Source organism: Phalangium opilio, unplaced genomic scaffold (genome assembly GCF_054372755.1).
Source record: "Phalangium opilio isolate 3A_F unplaced genomic scaffold, DU_Popi_V2 ptg000217l_1, whole genome shotgun sequence".
Taxonomy (NCBI): Eukaryota; Metazoa; Arthropoda; class Arachnida; order Opiliones; family Phalangiidae; genus Phalangium; species Phalangium opilio.
Window position 1 is genome coordinate 5,365,568 of NW_028324218.1, and position 25,774 is coordinate 5,391,341.

The 25,774-nt window shown below is 36.1% G+C and overlaps 1 protein-coding gene and 3 long non-coding RNA genes across 5 annotated transcripts in view; 2 read left to right on the forward strand and 2 right to left on the reverse strand.

Annotated features, from left to right (window-relative positions):
- LOC149615866 (5-hydroxytryptamine receptor 7-like) overlaps positions 1–25,774 on the reverse strand; it is a 97,099-nt gene that overhangs the window by 58,077 nt on the left and 13,248 nt on the right. The window lies entirely within an intron of this gene.
- Positions 807–5,090, forward strand: LOC149615870 (uncharacterized). Its single transcript, XR_016375774.1, has 3 exons — positions 807–996; positions 2,850–3,196; positions 3,748–5,090. It is a non-coding gene; the product is annotated as an uncharacterized LOC149615870 (long non-coding RNA).
- Positions 5,098–9,155, forward strand: LOC149615871 (uncharacterized). Its single transcript, XR_016375773.1, has 2 exons — positions 5,098–6,117; positions 6,230–9,155. It is a non-coding gene; the product is annotated as an uncharacterized LOC149615871 (long non-coding RNA).
- LOC149615872 (uncharacterized) lies at positions 22,742–23,434 on the reverse strand. The gene is made up of 3 exons (XR_016375985.1): positions 23,171–23,434; positions 22,929–23,092; positions 22,742–22,851 (listed from the first exon to the last, which is right to left on the reverse strand). It is a non-coding gene; the product is annotated as an uncharacterized LOC149615872 (long non-coding RNA).

A 25,774-nucleotide genomic window follows, 5' to 3' on the forward strand; every position in this document is an offset into this window, starting at 1 on the left:
AATTTGATTTAACGCACAAAATTTTAATATTTCTAAAATTTCCCTGACTATTCCATGATTTTTGCTCAGAATTTCAAATATTTCTAAATTTCCCTGACTATTCCTTGACTTTTGTTTTTGCACAAAATTTCCAATATTTCTAAAATTCCCCGACTATTCTTTGACTTTTGTTTTTGCACAAAATTTCCCGACTATTCTTTGACTTTTGTTTTTGCACAAAATTTCTAAACAAATTCAAAAATTCCCTGACTACTCCATGAATTTTTTGCACAAAAGTTCCAATATTTCTAAAATTCCCCGACAATTTCATGATTTTTTGCACAAGATTTCCAATATTTCTAAAATTCCCTGATTATTCCAGGATTTTTTGCAGAGGATTTCACATATTTCTAAAATTCCCTGATTATTCCAGGATTTTTTTGGAGAAAATTTCACATATTTCTAAAATTCCTCGACTATTCCATGATTTTTTCCACTAAATTTCCAATATTTCTGAAATACCTTCACTTTTCCATGTTTGCTTGCACAAAATATCCAATATTCCTAAAATTCCCTTGACAATTCCATGATTTTTGCAAAACATTTCCCATATTTCCTTGCAATTCAACTACCTTTCCATAAACTTTAAAATATTATAAATTTCCATGAAGTATTCTATACAGTAAAAATTTTTCATGTTCTAAAGCAACAATCAAGATCTTCACTTGGAATTAAAAGGGTAAGATTCAATACTAAGCTAAATAATAAATATTCATCTCGCGACTGAACCAATTCATGTTGATATTGACGCCTATAGGTTAGACCTCTCTAAGGTCATGGAGATTGGAGGACGTGATGGTTTGGTCGTACAGGGTCATTAAGTCTTCCTTGGATTCTTTTAGCGAGTATGGTGTCGCTGCTGTTGGTTGGGATAAATGAATGGGGCCAAAAGTTCAACACATAATACGTCCTATATTATTAACAGCGGTCAAGACACCCACTGTCCGGTTAAAAAAAGTAAACAAGGTTATCACTCAAAATTTCCCGACTTATCCAGGCTTTCCCTACATGCTGAACGTTTAAATCAATTTTAATCTCGCTTTTCAATGTTTGGACTGAGCCTAACCAAGAAGTGATATCTAGTTTATTAGGGAGAAGGTATAAGATGCCTAAGTATTCCCTCGCCATAGTCCAAGTCCCCCTTTCAAAATACAAAGGGGGACGTAAAAGGAGGCCCCGGGCTATTTCGCCTTTCCTCAGTTGGAAAATATAACTGTAATTTTCGTCATTCGCGTCGCGCTGACGTGCACGAGTTTTCAATAACCAATGAGATGCTGGTTGTAATTTAGAGGCGGCCGGGATTAACTCCGGACCTACTACGTTTGGACTGGAGAAAAAGCTAGAAATGTGGCGAATTTATACCTTCCCCTAGTAAACTAGATATCGCTTCTTGGCCTAGCCTTGATGACCTATAGAACTCTCCAAAAATGGTCAATAGACATTTTTATTCGAAATGACCACACTATAGCCTACACATCGCGAAGTAAACCCTATCCAAACAAACATAAGGGTATGTATAGACATATAGAGCACATAGAAAATTTCCAATTATCGTTTTATGTATGTATGGTAACACGCATTAACACATGCACCAAAAAAAATAGACCAATATTACCATAAGTTTATAAGATATGTTCCATAAGTATGACACTAATGCTAGAGACTTAAGGCTCTTTCAGACGATCCAACTTTCTGACTCAGCTTGATGGGTCAACTCGAGTTGAATCAACTAGTTGGATCATGTGAATAGACGCTGTATGAGTTGAGTCACCAAAAAAGTTGGCTAGGAAAAATTTGATCAGTGATCCAATTTTTGCTGACTCAACTTTTTAAGTTCATTTCTCCAGCCAATCAAAATGAATTACAAAAAAAAAGCCTTTTTCGGGGGTTATTTCGTAAGTGCCAAGGCAGGTGGCGCTTAAAAAGTTCCATTTGGCGGTAAAGGTTTAGCCGTGTGAAAAGGAAGGATTTATTTCACTTTTCCCTTCAAAAGTTGGGCAAGTTGATACAACTTTTTGACCCATCGAGCTGAGTCAAAAAGTTGGATCGTCTGAAAGAGCCTTTAGAGGTCGAGCTAGTTCGAGCTAGAACGACGGAAGCGGGAATTCAATTGAAGTCCTAAGTACACTCACTGGTGGTTAATTAATTTTGCAGCTAGGACCTAATTCCATCTAGGCACTCCTATTTAGTCTGCATTACTAAGCCCCCTTTGACAGCAGCGCCCCACTCACTCACTGCAGGCCTTCCTCGCTTTAACTCCTCGAATCTATGACCTCACTCACTCACTTCAAAATTACAAACCTTTCAGTTTGTCATGACCAGATATTAATTAAACAAACTTGTGGAAGGAACATATCTCATAAACTTATGGTAAGACGAAAAAACATCCTTGCCTCTATCTCCATCTAAAAGATCCTTTAGCTGTTAGGCACTGATAAATCCGTGCAATGAAGCTGTTCAAAACATAATAAAGCCTTTTGAAACAGTCATCAAATCTTAACTAAAAAAACAGTGTCCCTTATGGCAAACAAAATGGAGATCGAAGTATAGAACATTTTCGACTCAAAATTGATTTCCCAAAGAACAATTAGCATCCCCCTTAATTTTTCTAGTTGATTCAACTCGAGTTGACCCATCAAGCTGAGTCAAAAAGTTGGATCGTCTGAAAGAGCCTTAAGAGTTTTCAGAAACATAACCGTTAGACTTAATATAAACGAAAGGCAAGGCACTTACCCAGCATTATAATTGCTATTGTTGCCCACTATATTCCCAGGACCTATAGCCCTTTTTTTGCTCCGTTCTCATTATAGGTATTCCAATATGCTATCTAGTCCCTGAGCTATATGTATGTAGAAGATGCGACCAGAAGCGGGCATACACCTGCTAGATTCCCACATTTTTTAAACCTTGGCGGAAAAGGTTAGCGCCAAAATTGTTTCCTGGAGCGTATGGCTAAACTTAACATTGCAGCACGCGCTAAGGTACTGTATCTCGAGATTATCTTAAAGAGATACCGAATCGTATAAGTTTTATAATAAAAATAGGCAAGCATTAATAAGATAATTTCTTTCTATGAAAAATAATTATTTCCGAGGTCTGCGCTGCTCTACTACACAACGCAACACGAGTAACAATGCATCATGGGTAATGGAATATGGTAATTAGAAAGGCAAGGGTTAAAGGGCTAGTACCGTTAATATGGAATTATTATAAACAAAAACATAGTACCTTCATTCAGAACAAGGATAGATTTAATTTTAGAAGTAGGAATGGAGAACGGAACGGTTAGTATTTACTTCAGTCCGACTGAGTCATAGCCTAGTATAGAGCCCCTCCCTTCAACACGTAACGACGGAAAGTTTAAATTATCTTATTGGCTGCTCACTTAAATCCTACGTTTTGATGGCGTTACCAACGGGGACGGCGAAAAATACAGAGGTAATTCCTTTTCACCTCTGTCGCTATGAGCCGCCCGCCTATTCTTTCATACCCTCCCCCCGTCCCTTGGAAGGGGGTCCGGGACTTTGACGCGCGCCCACATTACTCTGTTCTCCATTCCTACTTCTAAAATTAAATCTATCCCTGTTTAGAATCATAAAGGTTCTTAAAAGTATGAAAACCTTAAGAAGAGGAAATGAAACATAATTTTGGAAGATACTTTCGCTTTCACTTTATAATCCAGGGTTTTCCCTGCTGCGTTTTTTATAGGCAATCTTGGTGGAATCTTTTGGGCCAAAGGGGTTCTCCGGATGAAGGAAGGAAATAAAACACAAAATTAATGGGTATTTTATAACCGGTGGGCCTTGGCGAGTTATATCTAATCGAAACAAGACGTATATACGTTACATAAACATTTTTCTTGCGGTTTGTTTTTATTTACTTAATATTTTTTTCAATATCAATACTAATTACTGTTCACATCTGATCTGAAGCCACTCTCAGTTAGGAGCAATGAAGATTTTCAATAAGTCTTGCATAAATTAAGGGGGATTGTGCAAATTCTTTGGGTGCATGATTTTGAGTAGAAAATGCAACTTCTATCCACATTTTGCCAAAAAGAACACCAAGAAGTGATATCTAGTTTATTAGGGAGAAGGTATAAGATGCCTTAAGTATTCTCGCGCCATAGTCCCAGTCCCCCTTTCAAAATACAAGGGGGGGACGTAAAAGGTCGGGCCCGGGATATTTCGCCTCTCCTCAGTCGTAAAATATGACTGTAATTTTCGTCATTCGCGTCGCGCTGACGTGCACGAGTTTTCAAGAGCCAATGTGATGCTGGTAATGTAATTTGGAGGCGGCGGGGATCAACTCCGGACCTACGTTACGTTTGGACTGGAGATAAAGCTGGAAATGTGGGGCGAATTTATACCTTCTCCCTAATAAACTAGATATCACTTCTTGTACAAACCTAACCGTAATATTTCCTGCTCATAACCTTGATATGCCCCTTTGACCTTTCGTAACCCTAACCTTCTCTAACTTCATAAGGTACCTCTATACTAAGGTTTCTATTACGAAGTATATAGGCAAACACACGTAAGACGTACATTACATACGTATATATAGTAAGTAATCTCACTTTATCACGATTAAAATGTTAGCCGCCGGGATGTTTTATGAGCAAAACCGAGCGTAGGTACAACATCGTTTTCTCGCATAGGCTACATGCATTTAACTATACTGTACAAGGTGTTTTGTACTACGTTTTGATGACGTTGCTGACGGGGACGGCGAAAAATACGTAATTCCTTTTTACCTCTGTCGCTATGACCCGCCTTATCTTTCATACCCCCCCCCCGTTCCGTGGAAAGGGGTCCAGGACTTTGACGCGCGCCCAGATTACTCTGTTCTCCATTCCTACTTCTAAAATTAAATCTATCCCTGCTCTCAGTAAGTATCTCATTACGAAGTATAGGAAGTGTCATAGTTATAAATGGAACATATCACTTATAAACTGATGGACAAACTTTATTAGAAACACCCTGTATGGGCTAGCTGTGTATTCGCATTCCCCCCAGGGTTAGGCAATCAGCACCGTGCTATTGCCTTAGGAACAAGATGGCCCCGGCCATATTAACGTTTTGCCTTGGCTAGCTAAATTTATTGTAAGGTGACCCCGGCCTATATACTTTACGGTTATTTTTTCTTTTAATTATCAAATATCATTCCAATTATGAACAAAAATAATCTAGCTTGATTTTGGGTTATAGATTATGAAACAAGTAAATAACCAACTTCTGTCCTATGAAATGGAACAATTTTCTTGATATTTTTGTTGCAAACCTAATATTTGTGGGATAATTGATGCGTTTGGGTACTAAAATTATTCATTGATTGCACGCTTATGCAATATGCAATATGCAACAAGCGCTTAGAATTAGCCCCGAGTCATGTTCTCTTGAAACTTGAAGCAATAGAAATGAAGTAATTTGCATAAGCCCTAAAGAACAACGCTAGACGGGACACGGAAACGGATGGTGGAGATAAAGATCCTTTTTGTTTATGATGTACTAAGCGTTAATTAATCAGAGAAGCTGGAACCGAAAAAACTTACAAAAATCTCATAATATTTGTGCCAAAAAAGTTAATTTAAAAACAATTTTATATATTTTAATTTAGTATAAAACAATTTTAGAACTAAAAATGGGGTTGACGGGACGCCCAGCCTGCCAGCCAGGGTCGGACCAATACTTTTCCGAACCTCTAAAACGCGCGAAACTAAAAACTTAGTAAGGAAATAATTTATAAATAAAAATGTGGTAGAAGGTACGCCCAGCCTGCCAGGCAGGGTCGGACCAATACTTTTCCGAACCTCTAAAACTCGCGAAAGTAAAAACTTAGTGAGGAAATTTTTCTCAGATTCCGCGCCTAGAACGAAAAGTTTCACTAGTGCCATCGTCCGGAGAAAACGCGAAGCTTGATCTAGGTGAAACAAAAATGGCAGGCCTGAGACCTGTAGCATCAACGGCAGTGTATGTGACGTTTAAACTTATAATTAAGTGCCTAATGAAAATTAGTACTCGAAATTTTTTGCAATGAATGAACCACAATTTTCAGAAGAGAATATTTTCAAAAATGGTAAGTGTTGAAAACCTAATCACCCTAATATTAACCAGATTAGTTATGTAAACTCTTAAGCCTTGGTCATAACACGAGTATAAAATTGGTCATACTGTTTTGTTTTGTTTAGTACCTGTTGCTCTCTCTCTCTTGTGAAAATTGCTACGAGTATTACACATATTTTCCAAAAGATCCTACTGAAAAAATTCGAAAAGCTCTTCAGTCAAACTTTAAGGGAAATGAATTCACACAGTATGGAATTATAAACGAAAAAAACTCTTGTTGCTTTAAAAAAGAGTCTAATTTAAAAGTAACGAAGATTGGTTTGAAGTCAACCCTTCTTATCGATTCTTGGGGTGTTCCCCTGACGGTCTAGTCAACGATAATTTGGTCGAAATGAAGTGTCCAGTCATTGGTGAAAAAGGAAACTTAGAAACAGTCCTCAAGAAAACTCCTTACGTAATCAAGAAGGACAGAACATTTTCTTTGAAACCCAAACAAATGTATTATGGGCAAGTGCAACTTAGTTTGGCCCTTTTAGGACTTCAAAGTTGTCATTATGTAATTTATTCAAACTGGAAGATGATTGTTTTGTTATATGTGCCTAAAGACCAAAAATTTATTAACAATCAATTAACCAAGATTACAAATTACTTATTTCAAAAGGTTTTTTTGCTTATTTTAATTACTACATTCCAAATTATTTGAAATGGAAAAATAATGGAGCAAATAAGGCTGAAGTGATATTTTTAAGTTCCTTAAAATGTGATAGAATCTTACAAATTTATTAAATAAAATTGTTTTACAAAATTTCACGAGTCTTGGGTGCATTATTCATTTGCATTTTTTTTCACGGGTTTTAGCAAGCTTGGGAACTGCGTAAGAGTTAATTTAAAATGATTTGAGGTCTGAACTTTACTTATTCCAAACAAAGCTGATAGAGCGGTGAATGAAATGCCAAGTTTTAGTTTCATGAGTGTCAAAAATACCCTATCTCGAGACTCGTAGTTTCCCCCATTCTTGGCCCTCTCTACCTTATTTGTCCATGAAAAAGGGGTATGAATTTACTGTTAATATTTTTAATGATTGCATCAAATAGACCAGTACTCTTTAATCCTGTTAATGAAATTATAGAGGGGGCATTCAATATTCCATTAGAAGCATTAACATAACATGTATGATTTTCCAAGGTGTTGACCATAATGCATTTACAGGGTTGCCACGGAATATTCAAAACCAAATTCCCTGACTTTTCCAGGTTTTCCCTGACCTTTTTCTGAGATTTTCCCTGACCTTTTCGGCCGAAAGTGTAAATGTTTACAGCACGTTTTAAGTGGTGCTTATAATTAAATAAAGTCTCTACATTTAAGTTTTCCAATGTATTTTTCACACCAAAAAGATTAAGAACCATTTTCACCTAAATGATTAAGAAAAATTTTATCTAGGATATAAATAACAGTCTGAGAGATTTCTTTAGAGAGCATTAACTTTACAAAAACAATTCTAGACATTTTTTAGGATTGCTCTAGAGTTCACTCTGTGTTAAGAGAGGATGAGAAGAAACTTTCATTACTCTTTCAATAAAGACTTATCCCCAGAAATTTTACCTACTAAAATAAAATTCCCTGACTTTTCCCTGACTTTGCTGAAATTTTTCAAATTCCCTGACTTTTCCCTGACCTTTTTGGCCCATTTTCAAATTCCCTGACCCGTGGCAACCCTGATTTATCATTGGGGTTTGGAGTGGTGCATTTGTCGGTCGTAGTTTCCTCGGTAGTTTGTTGAACAGCATCAATCCCCAATCTTTCAGCTAGAATTTCTGCGTCTGCTGGTCCATTTATTTCAGCTGTTTCACTTGCATGCAAAGTTGGAGATTGTGAGAGCTGATTCCTTTTTTTTTCAGTCTTTCCAATCTCCCATTAGCCTTGAACTATTGTTGTTGATCATGTTTCCTTAACGGGAGTTTTTTGGAAGGAACAGCCAAAGGTCCAAGTCTGGGAGGGTAACTTAACTTATCTACAATAATAACTCTAATTATAATTGGTTTTAAATTAATATTATACGCTTAAAACATACCTGAATGTTCATATTTCGGAATGAAGGGAGCAGACAACCATGGACTTGGTGTGTGGTTTACCCATTTTTAAAGCTATATCCCATTGTTTCGACAATTTAACGTCGCGCGGAAATTGGTGAAAGCGGACACCTCTCATTATTTATACACCCATACACGCTGCAGTATTTAACCATTGTTTAATTACGTTTAAATAAACAGCAAATCTGACAAAAACTAGCCAAATTATCGTTGAGCAGATAGTTGAGTTGTTGATTTAATTTTATAATTATCTTTGAGCAATTCAATTTAATTAACTTTAATTAAACCATGAGTATGTTGATTGCGTTTGTCATTAATGGTATCGCCGGAATCAAGTTACATTTAAACACCTGATTAAACTAATCATCGATCATCCACCTTGCAATAGGCAGACTAGACGGAGTTCGCAAACTTCGCAGTCTATTTATGACATCTCATGTTGCCCTCTATTGAATCTCTCAACAACTATCGTTAAATTTATTACTTAAATAATATAATTTTTTTTAAATATAATAATCATATTAGCTAATTATAATTATTTAACTTTAAATGAGTATGTTTCATTGATTTAAATCGCATTGCTAAAAATTATTGGCGGGCGCTAGGCAGTCATTCTCTCTACTCTCTCTCCTCTCCCACTTACAAAATCCAGCCGCAGCTGGTTGCCGCGCGTCGGGAAGGGGAGGGTGGGTGGGGATCCACAAACTTCTACCTCTCTCTACTCTACAGTCTAACTTAACTCGGGTTTTGTACTAAGCAAGCGTGGCTTCGTGGTAACGCGCTCGCTCGGCCGTCTTCACTGACGTCTCGTATGGATTAGGACATGGCAGGTTCAAACCCCGGCACCGACGGGAAAAATAATTTCAATTGAAATTAAATACGTTACGCCACCTATGAGGTGTAAGGTGAACTACGGATGAATTTCGAGTCGAAAATTCGCGGGAAATTTGAAATTTAAAAAGTTTATTTATGAAGAATCTTATTATGCGGTTACACCAAATCCAGCCAGCCGTCCAGCCAACAGAGGGCGGAACAATAGTTTTCCAGCTCTAAAGAGCGGCAAAACTAAAAACCACGGGGAAACCTTAAAGGTATATCTATATATATAACCAACCGAAAATCCTACTGCAGAAAAGTTTTATTTCAAATCATCGGTCACGTAGCGCCGTGGAACGCAGACATACTATGGATTGGATGGATGGACGCTGCAGCATCGTTCCTCGGACTATTTCAAGTCAGAAATTCAATTAAATAAATCCCAAGGCCGAGGGGCAAGAGTGAATAACCCGGGAGTGTTGAAATTTTATAATTCGATTTGAACTTTTCGAGTTGGTGATTTTATTTGGAGTGAGGTGGAAAGAATGGGTTCGGTCGTGTTACTAAGAATGTGCTTGGAGATCTTAATGAGGAGGGGGTCTGTTATTCATCCCTGTTTCGTTTAAATAAATTAATTCCTGATGAATATCCATATTTGTTGATCATTTAATATTCTGACAACAAATTTTCACGAGTTGAAATATCCACTTTTCACGAGTGGTAATAACTAATTGAGATGACTAATTTTCACGATTTGAAATAACTAAATTTCATGAATTGAAATAACTAAATTTCATGAATTGAAATAACTAAATTTTATGAATTGAAATAACTAAATTTCAGGAATCGAAATAAATTTTCACGAGTCGAAGTAACCAATTTTAACCAGTTGAAATAACAAATTTTTACCATTGTAAAAAACTATTTTTCACGAGCTGAAATAACTAATTTTCACCACTGTAAATAACCATTTTTCACGAGCTGAAATAACTAATTTTCACCAATGTAAATAACCATTTTTCACGAGTTGATATAACTAGTTTTCACCAATTAAAATAACCAATTTTTATGAATTGAAATAACTAATTTTCACGTTCGAAATAATTTCCACGAGTTGAAATAAATACAGAAAAACGCAATTAAATTAAGGCTCCTTGCATTGAAACGATTAGACATAAAATATTCTATTTATGCGAAGCATAAACATACATACTCTCCTAAGAAATTAACAACACTAATAAATGGCTTCCCATTTTATCTACTAAACTGCGGAAAAGTAAAATAATTCATTTCCAATCTTAGAAAGCGTATAAATCCGGATTAAAGCGGACGATTTATAACATTGAAATAACATCCCTTTCCAAGGTAACAACAATCTATCTCAAAACCCTACAAGAAAAAAGAAAAAAAAAAGATTGATTTCTCTAGCAATTTTTGGTGTTTTTCTCTCCATATACCGTTAGCTACCGTTTCAGTTCAGTTAATTCCAAGGTGAGTTTGCAACAAGTGTCAAAGGTTACGCAAGGTTTATTTCTATACCAATATACCATACGTTCAAAAGGTGGTCGAGTACCTTTCTTCGTATTGTAAATTCGACTTTGAATTGACAGGAGACAGATTGCAAAACGCTTTTTACCGTGATTCCAGCACTTTACTTTAAGGTAACAACGTTTTTAGCGAATTGGTTTGCGAGCTTTACAGTGTGGAACAGATCCGGAATTCGCCGTACTGCTAACGTAAGAAATTGGTATGGCAAATTACAGACTGTATATGAAGTTATGAGAGTGTAAAACTAGTAATAATTAAGATCGGTAATTACTAAAATATTATCTAACTAGCTGTTACCCGCGACGTCGCTCTCGTGTAATAAGAACTTTCATCAAAATGTTATAAAGAATGGGTAGATTTTAGATGACTAATATTTTTGTAGCACCCTAGGAGCGAAGGCACTCGGCGTTGCCCGTTAGCCCGTCTGGATGCATTTTTTATTACTTTCCATGCGGACATTATTCCATAAAGAAGGGTTTTTTAAATTTCTGGCCGCCATTTAAAAAGATGGCAACAAATCGAACCCGAAAGACCATTCAGCCCGTCTGTAGGTTAAAGGAAAGCAGTGTACTAAATATTTGCGAAATCCGTTGAAACGCGCGGACGTTTTTGCATAGAGAAGATCTTTTTTTACATTTCTGGGCGCCATTTATTAAGATGGCGGCGGATTGGAAAAAATCTTTCTTAGTACTCGCCTACTATTTATGAGTAACGTTCCTGCAAATTTTCAGCCTTCTAGGGCAAGCGGTTTGCGCTGGGCGTTTATTATCAGTCAGTCAGGACTTTGATTTATATAGATATATACAAGTTTGTAGATAGAAACATGGTTACAATAGATCTGGAATTCGCCGTACTGCCAACGGAGGAAACAGGTATGGATAATTACAGACCATACAAGAAATAATGAAAACTAGTGGGAAATTGGTTCCAATTGATATATTCATTATTTTATAAGCTCTTTCAATTAAAAAAGAAATTAAAACATAGCCCGTTTTATCCATTTAACAATGTTTATGTAATTTTTGGAAAATTAATTAATACGATAAATAAATGTTTTATTTACCAATATTTTCAATGGAGTAATAATAACGGGAGTGGTAAACTATTTTGTTGTTGGACTGCCTCGTTTGTTGTTGAAATTATTGAAGTTATTGAACTCAAATTTAAATGAAGAATTATTTCATTTTCAGATCTTTCATGAACCCTGTATTAAAGTTTGAGTTAAAACCGCCAGAGATGTGTGTGTGGGCCGATTTTCCCATTCAATTTTACTCAAAAATTCTAAAAATTACATTACTGCCGTTTCTAGACGCTTAAATAAAGAGCTCACGGGCGCTAAGTCCCGCTTGATAACAGCTTTACTTTTCTAATAGGCCAAACACTTTGAACGTATACGTAGGTGTTCTAGGTTCCATCATCCGGAAACTATAGCGTTTGAGCCCCTTAATTCATTGGTAAAACCACCCGGTTTTTCAATGTGAATTTTGGTAAGAAACCAAGTCCCTAACGGACTATATGGTGTAAGAATTTAATCCGTTGTGACATCGTTGTATATTTTTAAACTTAACACAGCGACAATTTAAGCTGGTATTGAAGAGCATGCATTCAGGCTAACTAATGTATTTGTAACCTTGACCTCGATTTAACTGGAACTGGCACCTTAAGTAGGCTCAGGTGGAAAGGAGTTTCTATGGATTGGAAAGTAAATATTTATCTTAAGTTTGAGAACCATTAATTCGTATCGAGTTTTTGGAGCTCTAAGGTACCTTCAAAATCATACAGGGTTGTTATAATATATTTTTCATTTCATATTCCCTAACATTTCGAATGGTTTTCCTGATTGTCTAAAGTCATTAAATAACAAATTTTCACTATCATAAATAACCAATGTTCACGAGTTCCAATAACTAATTTTCACTACTATAAATAACCAATGTTCACGCGTTCCAATAACTAATTTTCACTACTATAAATAACCAATGTTCACGAGTTCCAATAACTAATTTTCACTACTATAAATAACCAATGTTCACTAGTTCCAATAACTAATTCTCACGAGCTCAAATAACTAATTCTCACGAGCTCAAATAACTAATTCTCACGAGCTCAAATAACTAATTTTTACGAGCTCAAATAACCAATTTTCACGAGCTCAAATAACCAATTTTCACGAGCTGAAATAACTATTTTCGACGGGCTGAAATAACCAATTTTCATGAGCTGAAATAACTATTTTCCACGAGCTAAAATAACTAATTTTCATGAGCTAAAATAACAAATTTTCAAAAGTCATTACCCTGAAACCATGATTAATATTAGCTGCACTGTATTCTACGGCTAATCAATAATAATCCCCCACTTTTCCAGGAGTTCCAGGTACTAAGGCAACCCTGTACTATGCCAAGATTTCAAATAAAGTTGCTCCATGTTGTTAGTTGCGGCAAAGAATGACAGTAACAGCTGTTTTGCAATTGCCTTAGAGCGTATGTCAAATAATTTCCAAAGCGACAAATACAGCGGAAGTCTACAGGATTTAATACTTCAAAAACCTTAAAGACCTTTGCTAAATTGACAAAACGGGACTGGTTTAATTCTCACAGGCTGAGATAGGTAAGGGTAAGGTGGTTCGATTTAGCAGACGCCATGCACTAAACCAATGGTGGATGGCGCGTAGTCCTTGATAGTTTTCAAGACTAATTAAATGCACTAATTATCATATTATAATAAGAGATCATTTATTGATAAATTTTAATATTTAATTTCTTTTATATTTAGAAAAAGGAAACCGTTCTTTTAAGGTATAATCAAGAAGCGATATCTAGTTTACTAGGGAGAAGATATAAGTTCGCCACATTTCTAGCTTTATCTCCAGCCCAAATGTAGGTCCGGAGTTAATCCCCGCTGCCTCTAAATTACAACCAGCATCTCATTGGTTCTGACGGGAAAATTAGTCATATTTTCCGACTGAGGAGAGGCGAAATATCCCGACGGCCTCCTTTTACGCCCCCCCCCCTTGTATTTTGAAAGGGGGGACTGGGACTATGGCGCGCGAATGCTTAGGCACCTTATACCTTCTCCCTAATAAACTAGATATCACTTCTTGGTATTATGTTACGTTACGTGCCCTTTTCCTTTAATATATCTTTGATTATAATAAAATAAAAATAACTTGATTTACCTTTTCACAATCCCTTTAAGAAATCCCTTGAAAACAAACAAACAAACAAAAAAAGAGAGCAAAATATGTCCGTTTATGTATACACAAGGTTACGCTTTCCTAAGCAATTTTTAAAGCATATCCACTGCATGCAACTTGAAAAACTTTTCACTAGAAAATATTAGGTCTAAAACTTTTCTAGAAGCTGGGGCCCTAAAAGCCTTTGAAAATACTTGAAGCTTTAGCGAGCTCAAAGGGTTTTGGGAAGGAAATTTGTGCCTATAAAACAAACGTAAATATATATATATATATACGAAATAAGAGTGAGCAAAACGTGCATTCAGTCAGAGAGAATGTAATATAAGGAGTGCAAGTTTGAGATTTTAAAGAATGCACGCATGCGCCTTTCAAATTTATGTTTTTATACCTCAGGTTAGTTACTCGTAAATATTTTATTAAATAACTAGTAGGAAAGGCACACGGCGTAGTCCGTTAGCTCGTTCGCATATTTTTTTTTTTTAAATTATTTTTCGGGTCGCCATTTTGAAAGATGGCTGCTAATTGAACGCCAAAAGCTTACCATAAAGCCCGTATAAAGAATATAGGCACCAGTGTTTTAAATATTAGTGAAATCGGTTGAAATGAACGGACATTGTTCCATAAAGGTTTTTTACATTTCTGGCCGCCATTTTTAAAGATGGCGGCAAATACAGCCCCAAAGCGATAAAGCCCGTCTTTAGGATATAGGAAACAAGTGTACCAAATATTAAATAAATCTGTTGAAATTCCCGGACGTTATTCCATAAAGGTCGTTATTTTACATATCTGGTTGCCATTTTTCAAGATGGTGGCGGATTGAAAAAAAAACATTTCTTAGTGCGTGCCTACTACTTAAAAGTTGCGTCCCTGCAAATTTTGAGCCTTCTAAGTAAAGCGGTTTGACCTGGGCGGACCTGGGCGTTGATTATTATTCAATCAGTGGAATAAGGACTTGGACTTACATAAATATAGAGTATACTTTTAGTTTGTGTTTCCCTAACACTTACTGCGCGAATTTTTGTAATGGATAGCTTTCTATCCCTTTTTGCTATGTTCTCTCTGATGCAGTATAAAATAATATCCGAGAAAGAAAATCTCGAAGCTTTCCGTAGTCTTGAGAAAACTCCGATTTCGGGATTCAAGAGTTCGGATGAGGATCAAGAATCGTTTCAAGAGCGTTATACTTCTACATGATGATGTATCATGTTCAACGATGACTCAGTACTGCCAACTAAGCCTATTTTCACTTGATTTGATTTGTTAAGCCTTATTTGAAAAATATTTTAGAATAAAAACCCTTATTTCAAATTGAAATCTTTGAAGTCTTTGAATAAGTTACATTAAGCCAAATTTTACCAAAATGTTTGAAAACTCGTTAAGCCTAATTTTAAGAAAATGTTTGAAACTCCCTAAGCCTAATTTTAAGAAAATGTTTGAAACTCCCTAAGCCTAATTTTAGGAAAATGTTTGAAAACTCGTTAAGCCTAATTTTAGGAAAATGTTTTAAAACTCCCTAAGCCTAATTTTAGGAAAATGTTTGAAAACTCGTTAAGCCTAATTTTAGGAAAATGTTTTAAAACTAGTTAAGCCTAATTTTAGGAAAATGTTTTAAAACTAGTTAAGCCTAATTTTGGGAAAATGTTTTAAAACTCGTTAAGCCTAAATTTTAGATAATGTTTTAAAACTCGTTAAGCCTAATTTTGACAAAATGTTTTAAAACTCGTAAAGCCTAATTTTACCAAAATGTTTCAAAAATCGTTAAGCCTAATTTTCGGTAAATGTTTTAAAACTCGTTAAGCCTAAATTTAGGAAAATGTTTTAAAACTCGTTAAGCCAAATTCTAAGCCTTCTAACCCAGAATATATTTAACAGAATTTTGTTTCTAAGCACCACGGAAATTCTCTATTCTAAATTATTCTATACCTCAATCCTTGTCTGTATCCGAGCAACATATACCTGTTAACCGAAATCAATACTGCAAAGTGAAACTGTCAAATACCGCGTCAAGCTGCGGTGTTTGACAGTAGCAAATATCAATAAAGCCATGCAGCCAACAGCAGCTTATAAAGGTCGAAAACATTTGATAACTCTATACCTCAAAATATATTTGCAAGAAGCGATATCTAGTTTACTAGGGAGAAGGTTTAAATTCGCGTGCACATTTCTAGCTTTATCTCCAGTCCAAACGTAGACGTGTCCGGAGTTAATCCCCGTCGCCTCTAAATTACAACCAGCATCTCATTGGTTCTTGAAAACTCGTGCACGTCAGCGCGACGCCGCGAATGAGAAAAAATTACAGTCATATTTTCCGACTGAGGAGAGGCGAAATAGCCCGACGGCCTCCTTTTACCACCCCCCCCCTTGTATTTGGAAAGGGGGACTGCAGGACTATGGCGCGCGAATACTTAGGCACCTTAACCTTCTCCCTAATAAACTAAATATCCCTTCTTGGTATTTGGTCGTCCGAGCCCAAGGGAATTTTGGCGCAAAATGACGAACCTAACCAGACCAGTGTATAGATAACGTTTTGGCGGGAGATGCGGCGTAGATGACACGTATTGGAGTTTTCAGTTCAGTTATATTACTTGATGAAGGACGTTGTCGATTTTCCTTAATTAGTCCAAAACGAACTATGTATATACATACTAAAATTCAGTCTTGAAACCATACAATTTTCGTATTTAAATCTGCATAACATCTTTATGTTTCAAGAATGCCACGCAATGACGCCAATTTAAATTTTGAGTGAAAATGAGCTGCTAAGAAAATTTGATCATTTCGAAAATAGGTTCTTATTATTCGAAAAAGACCTTAAAATTTTGCAAAAATTCAATTAGGATTTTTAATTATCACCGCTGCTTAAGAAAAGAAAAACGGCCCTGTCATTTGAAATCGATAAAGAGATCCAGTTACTGGTTTCCCCGGTAACTAGCTCAAGTTTATTTATAACAGAAGGGGATAATAGAAGAAGTGTGACACTCTGTATCCTCTTAATACTTTAGTTATGTAAGCACGTGATTCTTCCCAGGCGAGGGAATTACCCTTTTTTGTTAATTTGCTCTCCCTCTGCTCATCAAACTTAATTAAGATGGGTGTAATTACATCGCACCGTGCTAGGGTGAATTCTATAACTGTTTGTTTGGTATTTACTAAATCCTCATTCAGCAATCAAGCAGGCACAAACCTTGACTGTCTTGACGTGTCGGGACAAAACTTAATCCACAAGCGCATGCAATACATACGCCTTGGCAAATAGTTAAGCAGCGCTAATAGATATAGTAATGATGAGGAAACTATTTAAAATGGCGTATATGTGCATGCTGCATGATTCGGTTTAGTAACCCCAATTGTTATAATAAATGTTAATTAAGGGATATTGTTGGGGAAGAATCATGTTACAATTACCAGAATTACCCCGCATTGTGGGGTGGAACACTTCTCTCGAAGAGAAGTAGTATTATATACTTCTGATATGATATAATCGAGTCGTTCGTTGTCCTTTCGCGTGTCTTTTAACGAGGTTTCTCTTTTCCCGGGCCTTAGTTTGTCATTTCTCTCAGCTCTTTACCACTTCATGGTTAAGCTTAGTTAAGTTATCGTGTCACAGTCAGATTTGAAAGAGAAAAACATTTTATTTTGAATATTTTTCTCGTATAAATTGAACGGTAGGACCGCCTTTTATGGGTCACCGTAATTACGAATGTATACGTGTCCTGAATTATTTTGTTTTATGGTTTAAATATCCCTCTACGATCAGGTAAACAATACCTTAAAGGGAGAGTGAAATGGAAATTTAAATCTTATACTAATTATAAGACCAGGGATAGATTTAATTTTAGAAGTAGGAATGGAGTGGAACTGTTAGTATTTACTTCAGTTATTCCGACTCATAGCCAACCCAGTATAGAGCCCCTCCCTCCAACCAACACGCAACGAAAAGTTTAAATTAACTTATTGGCTGCTCACTTAAACCCTACGTTTTGATGACGCTGCTGACGGGGACGGCGAAAAATACTCAATTCCTTTTTATCTCTGTCGCTATGACCCCGCCTCTTCTTTCATACCCCCCCCCCGGTCCCGTGAAAGGGGGTCCGGGACCTTGACGCTCGCCCAGATTACTCGCTCTGTTCTCCATTCCTACTTCTAAAATTAAATCTAACCCTGGGGGTATATTGTTCATTGGGAAATCAATTTTGAGTCAAAAATGTTAACTTCTGTCTTCATTTTGTTTGCCACAAGGACACTGTTTTCGAGTTAAGACTTTTTTAAGTTTTTTACGGATGACCCCTTAAATTTAATTAAGAAACTGATTAAGACAATGATTGCTAGCTTCTTTAATTAAGTAAGCAATCATGCCTAAAACAAAAATCAAATCATAACTCGAAAACAGTGTCCATTAGGACAAACGAAATGTCATACATAGAAGCAGAAGTGGTATGATACTAGAAGTATTGAGCTAACCAAATTCTTCACTCGGCATTAGTGAAAAGACTTGATAAAACACAAACGGTTGGCCCTCTAGTGGCGGTTTCTGAAATTTCCCCTCCAAAACGTGAGACGCTCGCGGTGGTAGACGGCCGAACTAGATTCAAGAGCCGGGTCCGTGTTTCACCGCTTTAGGTTGAGGGGAAGGGGGTAAGAAATGTTTTTGGAACTCGACCAATTTTTTTCTCTCCGCGATGGAAGCGGCATAAAATCCTCAAATTTGTTCACTAGTGCCAGGATCTACTATCAACGCTAGAGCCCTTCACTTCTAGTCTCATACCACTTCTGATAGAAGTATAGAACATTTTCGACTCAAAATCGTGTACCTAAAGAACAATATGCCAGACTTATCAGAAAGAAACACCTTTTAAACATTTATGTGCATATTTAATAAGCTATATATTTATTACCGAAACAAATGTCTAAACAATGCAAATTAAAACATTACCCAACACCCAATAAAAAAATAAATATTGTATGCCGATTTACAATTTTTCTTTGCAAAATTTAAAACTATATTCAGTAATGAAACTGGTTCACATACGATCATTCATTGCAGTTGTTACTCTATCAAAATATCGGATTTCAACGCTTACGCAATACAGTACTGTGCACAGTATAAGTCTGATTGCTTTCAAGGTCTTATCCAATCTGCTTATGGATTCAGTCCACGGTGGTTGAAGCTAGTAGCCTAGAGTGTCCGCAGTCCATTCCCTTTACGGACTCTGTTACGACTACATCGCGCGTTACACGACGGTCAAATAAGAAAGACCCCGAAGCCTGTGACACGACCTTGAGTGCAGGGGTTCTATGCATTAGCTATAGCCAGAAGTGAGATGAGACCAGAAGTACTGAGCTAACCAAATTCTTCACTCGGCGAAAGTGAATATTCTTGATAACACAAGAACGGTTGGCCCTCTAGTAGCGGTTTCTGAATTTTCCCTCCAAAACGAGAGACGCTCAGGGTGGTAGACGGACGAACTAGATTCAAGGAGCCGCGTCCGTGTTCGGCGGCTTTAGGTTGAGGGGAAGGGGGTAGGAAATTTTTTGGAACTCGACAAATTTTTTTCTCTCTAGTGTAGGCGCGATGGAAGCGGCATAAAATCCTCAAATTTGTTCACTAGTGCCAGGATCTACTATCAATGCTAGAGCCCTTCACTTCTAGTCTCATCTCACTTCTGCTATAGCTAAAATGTTTAGACTATGTATGAAAAGTATGAATACAGCTATAGTTTCTATGGGTTGTTGTCGCTGCAGACTGCATTGAAATCGATTCGGTTTCATTTTATTTGATTGATACGTAGGCTATATCGAAAACTTCGCACAATGGCTGGCTTTAATCATAAGTTTATAAGGTATGTTACACGATAAGTATGATATGCACTACCTATACGATTCGTAATGCTACTGAGAGACTTACAGCAGCTCGAGATAACTAGTTCGAGAAGGAGAACGACGGAAGCGAGTCAATTGAAGTCCTAAGTACACTCGGTGGTGGTTAATTAATTTTGCAGCTAGGACCAAATTCCATCTAGGCACTCCTATTTAGTCCGCATTACTAAGCCCCCTTTGACAGCAGCGCCCCCTCACTCACCAGGCCTCCCTCGCTTTACCTCCTCGAATCAATGACCTACCTCACTCACTCACTCACTCACTTCAAAATTACAAGCCTTTCAGTTTGTCATGACCAGATATTAATTAAACAAACTTATGGAAGGAACATATCTTATTAACTTATGCTTAAATGTATTACCTATAAATTCTTCACAATTGTAATCACATAGAGCTCTAGAACATACGTATGTTATAGCCCTACTTCTCAGCTTTCGAACGGTACTAATTACTTTGAATTACAACAATCAGGGCCCGAGTAATTAATCAAAATGTTTGCTCTTCATTAACGTCCTCTCCATAGGATTAACATGGGCTGATTTACACAACACCTTATAACTCTGGTTCTATAAGAGATACAGGTAAATCCTTTGAGTATATTATAGCCCTATTTCCCCCCTTTTAAATACTTGTCAATAAACGAAATCAAATAAATGAAGTTTTTATTGTTAGTATCATATTTATCACCGGGATTTTGTTGTAGCTATATTTAAAATATTTACTAAAAAACATCGCACCCCTTTTCATAATATAAGTTATTTAAAAACTAATAACAAACCAGAGTTTTAAATTAATAATTTCTTAGTTATAAATAAATATAAATATATAATTTGAAAATACAATAAATGATAAATGTCTGCCACAATTGTATAGTACTTATTTCATCATATTGACCGTCAATACCACAATAAACGAAACGAAAACGAAAGGAAAAAAACTATAAATAAAAACAAGGACAAAAAACCAACCGAACACCCAAATAGAGTATTGTAACTAGAGCAAGGTTAGCATAAACGAGAATTAAGAATACATTAGTTAGAAGCGCCTCCCCATTGCGTTGCATGCGAGGTTTGTAAGGCAAATGGATCGTTAGCCCTTACTCTACGGGATAATACATGCGTATAGACTATTCCAATAATAACAGAGGTGAGAACAGGGATACTAGATGTTTCAAGAGGGACTCGAAGCGTTATCGGCGTGTCATGCGCAGTAGGGCCTACCGGATTTCTAATTTTTAGCACTATTCGGGGCCAAATCAAGGACTATGATGGTGGGGAAGGGTACGAAATCAGAGATAAATAGGTGCTCTTACTGTGAAACGGCTTTGGTCGGGTGGGACGCAAAAAATGGGGTAGGAATACTTAGAATAGGGCTTCAATTTGTCCTTGAAAGGGGGATAACAATTAAAGGCTCTTTCAGACGATCCAACTTTTTGACTCAGCTTGATGGGTCAATTCGAGTTGAATCAACTATAGTTGGATCATGTGAATAGAAGCTGGATGAGTTGAGTCACCAAAAAAGTTGGCTAGGAAAAATTGGATCAGTGATCCACTCAACTTTTTAATTTCATTTCTTCAGCCAGTCAAAATGAATTACAAAAAAGCCTTTTTCGCGGGTTATTTCGTAAGTGCCAAGGTAGGTGGCGCTTAAAAATTTCCATTTGGCCGTAGAAGTTTAGTCGTGTGAAAAGGAAGGATTTACTTCACTTTCCCTTCAAAAGTAGGGCAAGTTGATACAACTTTAGATCCATCGAGCTGAGTCAAAAAGTTGGATCGTCTGAAAGAGCCTTAAGACGACGCGCGTTTTAGACTCCCGTTAAAATAACCCTCCGCTGCAGAAGCGTCGAAATGCACCTGCAAAGGCTAGACCTGCTCATCTCTCTCTTAAAACATCTAGTATCCCTGGTGAGAAGAAACCCTCCTGGCACCAGATGGCGCCAAAGAAGAAGCAACTCGCGCCAAACGGATAGCCCAGGTAATCACTACACGTGTGACGGGAGGCTAGCCCTCTAGGGGTAGGTACTTCTTGCCGCCTCTTAAGTAACCCAACCAAGAAGGTGACCTCCCCCCGTTCCTGTGCATGTGTTTGCTTCTCTACTGGAATAAATGGAATGCTCTATATGCCAAGTTAGGTTGGTTCGGTAATTATGCGATGTGTTAGTTCGAGTTTGTCTCAAAGGGAATAACATTTATATGCTCCCATGCATGATGAAGGTAAATAGTATGACCAATATCATCTAAATAATTATAATAATAATCAGAAGCTTATAATGCTTCTTCTCTTCGAGAGAAGTGTCCTTTCACAAAACGGTGTAATTCGTAATTGTAACATGATTCTTCCCCAACAACATCCCTTAACATTTATTATAGCAATTGGGGTTACTAAACCGAATCATGCATGCACATACGCCATTTTAAATAGTTCCCTTATCATTACTATATCTATTAGCGCTTCTTAACTATTTGCCAAGGTATGCAATGCATGCGATTGTGCGTTTTTGTCCCGCCACGTCAAGACAATCAAGGTTTGTGCCTGCTTGATTGCTGAATGGGGGTTTAGTAAATACCAAACGGTTATAGAATTCACCCTAGCACTGTAATTACACACATCTTAATTAAGTTTGATGAGCAGCGGGAGAGCAAATTAACATAACTAGAGTATTAAGAGGATACAAAGTGTCACGCTTCTTCTATTATCCCCTTCTGTAATAATGTAATTTTCATGAATATACCCTATCAATGAATTATATATTGGTTTCCCTAGAAATATACAAGGCTGCATGGAAAAAGGGTGTATATTGTTGTGTATTTGCTATACAAAAATTATATAGAGTGATATTACTAGTAGTATCAGGAATGCATACAGCTACTAGGAATAATTTTGTACCCAGCAATTTTCAGTCAACGTATCTATGCGGAATTTGTGGATGGGAGGAGCTAGAGAGACTAATCATTATGTATGACAAATTTTACCCATAGCGAATATATAATCTATCACGCTGAACCTTGCGCGCGCCTAGAAACTCCCGTTTGCTACCAACCAACACTGCAATAATTAAATAATAATAATAATAATAATTTAAAATATAGACTAAAAACATCAAAGAGCAATTAAAAGTCGAAATGAAAGTCACATATATTTAGCTTAATCTAGATTTCAGGTTTTTTTTATTGTTTTTTAATTAAATTAAAATTTTGTCCACTTGAAGGAATTTAATTACCTAAAATAATAATTAAAAGTAGAGCACCGACGGTAATTTTAATTAAATAACTTAATTTTTAATAAAGAACTTTTTACTTTAGGTCTGTAACTTCGTTAGTTTAGTAAGCAAAGCGGAGTAAAACTCTCCAGTTTGGGAGAAGGTCCAAAATCCCCGACACGTAACAACAAAGGACCAAATCCCAGGTCCCAATTGGACCTCGAGGCCTTACTTGGTTCATTCAGTTATTCGCTAGTGAAGTCTTCCATAATCCCATACACAAATTAAACATTTATCTCAAGGAAGCAAGGCATCAAGTAATTTGAAATTCAAAATATACCTCCTCTTTTTGAAGGCCCAAGGGCCCGAATAGTTCAGATCTGCTTTTGGATACAGTAATCGCATTCACATACATACGCAAAAAAAGAAGAAAATGGGTATTGTCATAGCCCTGTGATACATTAAATAAGTATGGGTTCACATGAAACCAGAATATGCATACAGAAATATAGCATAAGATATTTTATATGAAAAATATACTCTTCGTAATACCAAGAAGCGATATCTAGTATACTAGGGAGAAGGTATAAGATGCTTAAGTATTCGCGCGGGACATAGCCCCAGTCCCCCTTTCAAAATACAAGGGGGACGTAAAAGGAGGCCCCGGGCTATTTCGCCTCCTCTCCTCAGTCGGAAAATATGACTGTAATTTTCGTTGTCATTCGCGTCGCGCTGACGTGAGTTTTCAAGAACCAATGAGATGCTGGTTATTATTTAGAGGCGGGGATTAACTCCGGACACGTCTACGTTTGGACTGGAGATAAAGCTGGAAATGTGGCGAATTTGGACCTCCTCCCTAGTAAACTAGATATCGCTTCTTGGTAATACTAGAGACTTACAGCTCGAGCTAGTTCAAGGGAGAACGACTGAAGCGAGTCAATTGAAGTCCTAAGTACACTCGGTGGTTAATTTTGCATCAGGACTTCCATCTAGGTCCTATTTAGTCCGCATAACTAAGCCCAAATTTGACAGCAGCGCCCAACTCACTCACCAGGCCTCCCTCGCTTTACCTCCTCGAATCTATGACCTCACTCACTCACTTCAAAATTACAAGCTCCAGTTTGTCATGACCAGGGACCCATACTTATGTATGCATTATAGGTTTATGTCATAGTTTTCTCTATCGAGATAATTCCTATCTCAAACTAGTTACAATATCATATGGGGAGAATCGTGGCTGGACTCAAAAATTTTCATTATCAAAAGTTTGGAGTTTGCCGACCTTAAAATGCGCGGCTCGATTAATTCGAGCGTTAACGAGTGCTGGAGTACATACTCAACGGAGTTTTATTTTTCTTTGTTCCGCTTGAAAAAAACTATTATACTCTGTTTTGGTTTGAGTGTTTTGAGGCTATTTGTTCTATTTATGATAATTTTTATTTATTAGTTGCATGATGACAAATGACGTCACTCTTGCTTGTATTTATTTGTTATTGTTTATATTTTATATCTTAAGAATGTATTTATAAATTAATTTGCTATTATTTTGTATTTTATAAATGTATTTATTTATTATTATTTTTATTTTATATTTTAAAACTGTATTTATTTATTCAGTAATATTTCCCATTTAAAATAAAAAAAATTCATTTATTTGCTATAATTTATTATTTTCTATTTAAAAAATGTATTTTTTTTCTATTATTTATTTTATACTTTCAAAAAAGTCTTAATTTATTTATTTGCTATTAATTATTATTTTATATTTTAAAAATGTATTTATTTATTTGATACTATTTATTATTTTATGTTTTAAAAATGTATTTATTTATTTGATACTATTTATTATTTTATGTTTTAAAAATGTATTATTTTATTTGATATTATTTATTATTTTAAATTTAAAAAATGTATAGTTATCTATTTCATACTATTTATTATTTTGTATTTTAAAATTGTATTTATTTATTTGCTATTATTTATTATTTTAAACTTAATTATGTAGTTATTTATTTGATACTATTTATTATTTTATATTTTAAAAATGTAGTTATTTGTTAAGAGTACTTATATACCTAAAAATTAATTTTACTTCCATTTAAAAACACTGAATAATTGACCACCAAAATTTTAACCCTGTTACGAAAACCTATTCAAAAATTGGGGTCATTACGGCGAAACAAGTGCGTTTTTGCTAATTTACATAAAACTAATATTAGTATAATAATATCAGTTTTAACGTTTGTCACGTACAGTATTCCATTTCAAATATAAAATTATATATAATATATTACCCTTCAAAGTCATTTGTCAGCAATTTCAAAATTGTATCGCGTCTCAATTTTAATACACAACGCAGACAAGTTATATTAGCACCACGTGAACTTCAACTTCGATTAGGTATTCCGCAACGTAACGTTTAACATTAGAGCATAAGTATCGCTACACCAATAAGTGTGCCACTAAATAGTAAGTATAGCGATATGGAAGGCAAAGTTTTACCCCAGTGTCTTTCCCTCTTAGTTATATCAGGTATAGATTTAATTTTAGAAGTAGGAATGGAGAACGGAACGGTTAGTATTTACTTCAGTAGTCCGACTCATAGCCCACCCAGTATAGAACCCATCCCTGCAACACGTAACGAAAAGTTTAAATGATGTTATTGGCTGCTCACTTAAAGTACGTTTTGAAGACGTTGCTGACGGGGACGGCGAAAAATAATGCCCAGCCACATTACTCTGTTCTCCATTCCTACTTCTAAAATTAAATCTATCCCTGATAGGAATGAAACTTATGTCATTATGTCACTTATGGATAGCTAACGGATATTCTTGAATCTAGGAGAAGGCGGAACACTTGATTATTTTTATTTGTAACGAGGAGAAATTTAGAAAAACAAGGTAATAAAAATAGAGCGGATATGAATATTAACTTTTGAATGTTA